Source organism: Pteropus vampyrus, unplaced genomic scaffold (genome assembly GCF_000151845.1).
Source record: "Pteropus vampyrus isolate Shadow unplaced genomic scaffold, Pvam_2.0 Scaffold17, whole genome shotgun sequence".
NCBI lineage: Eukaryota > Metazoa > Chordata > Mammalia > Chiroptera > Pteropodidae > Pteropus > Pteropus vampyrus.
In genome coordinates, this window is record NW_011888798.1 from 13,240,071 (window position 1) to 13,241,965 (window position 1,895).

Genomic DNA, 1,895 nt, shown 5'->3' on the forward strand with positions numbered 1-1,895 from the left:
CAGAACACAAAATTATTAATACTAAGATCGAAAGATCAAGAATCCTTAAAAACAAACAAACAACAACACAAAAAACAAACAAAAAATGGAAAAAACCCCTAAGACACTGCAGGAATCCAGTTCTGTAGAAGACATTAAAGCAAAAATCCAAGCAAATATATTAAAAAAGATAGCTCTCTTTCTAAAGTGGAAGCCAAGTTCATCAATTATGTGAAGAATTACTCTGGATGACTGACCAGGATGCTATTCAAGCTCTCTGGCAATGGAGGAAGTTTTTTAAAGAAAATGTTTTAAATAGTTTGTTAGGATGTTTTGTCTTATTTCATTCTGTAACAGTTGGTATATGGCTATTCTTTATAAAATACAGAATGAGAACTTTCCTACTGTGTGTGATAAATGTTGTCCAGTTTCTATTGCCAAAATGTGTTGTCTGAAAGGTCTGTTTAGTTTTTAAAGATGGAACTCCACCCTTTGCTTGGTTTTAAGTATGTGTGAAATGTAATGATAGATCATAGTAGTAGTGGCAGTCAGACAAATGGAAATTGTGGGGATCCAAAAATTTAGATGTGAAATAAATTCTGTATTTTAATAAAGTCAATAAATAATACTTTGAAATTTAAATAACTTGCTCCATGATGTGTGTGTGTGTGTGTGTGTGTGTGTGTGTGTGTAAAAATTGATGTTAATGACATTCACCACATAAAAATATAGCGCAGATTAAATATCATGATTGCCTAAAATGTATGAGATCAAATTAGGGGAAATTGATAGTTTTACAGATCAAAAATAGGTTTCAGTTCTTTCATATGGCTCCACCTTTATAGTAAGCATGCAGTAAATATTTGAAAGGATAAAGAAGGAAACAAAAATAAAAGAGGTTAAGATAGAGTAGAGAAGATATCAGAATTTCATTCAATAAAACTTTTTCAACATGTCCATTTACATCCTGCCCAGTCTTCCAGTTTATCACCATAGTCGGTGACTTACAAAACAAAAATTAATGTTCTCACAATTTGACATAAGGCATTGGAGTCCCTAGAGATGCCTTCCGAACTGCTTTATTACAATTTAAATGGATAATGTGTATTAGTATATATAATACTTTGACAATGGTAGTTCATTTCTTAACATGGGGACCATGTTAAGAAACACATTTTTACCTCTTTATATAGCTAGCTAATTTTAAAAAAAAGCAATTCATGCCTTTTATAGAAAAAAAAAAAAGATGTTAACCATGCTGAAGTTTAAAGTGGCTATATATCAAGGAGAACACATGTAAATATTACTTAGAACATAAATCAGATCACACTGTGGGTCCTGTTCTGCAGAATGCATTTCAAGCTAACAGACATGCCATTGACATTTTTCCATTGAATTCATAGAGGTTTATTTTATTTTTTTTAAAATGTAATGTTTCATTGTATGAATGAGTCAAAGTACTCAAAATCTCTCACTTTTGGCTTTCATAAACAATGCAGCAATGTCCCTGTATATATGGACAGATAATTTGTGACAAATGAGCCAAAAACATACAATAGAGATAGGAGAGCCTCTTCAATAAATAGTGCTGGGAAATTGGAAAGCCACATGCAAAAGAATAAAACTAGACTGCTATCTGTAATCATACACCAAAATTAACTCAGAATGAATCAGACTTAAATATATGACCTTAAACAATAAATTTTACAGACAAAAACATAGGTACTAAATTCATGGATCTTGGATTTAGAGGATTTCATAAATTTGACCTCAAAGACAAGGGAAGTAAAAGCAAAAACAAATGAATGGGACTATGTCAAATTAAAAAGCTCTGCACAGCAAAAGAAACCACTTTTCCAATTATATATGTATACCTAATTTTCCAATTACTTACATATAATTTATATATATTTATA

At 30.8% G+C, this 1,895-nt stretch overlaps 1 pseudogene; it reads left to right on the forward strand.

Moving 5' to 3' along the window:
• LOC105288376 overlaps positions 1-1,895 on the forward strand; it is a 7,477-nt pseudogene that overhangs the window by 1,087 nt on the left and 4,495 nt on the right.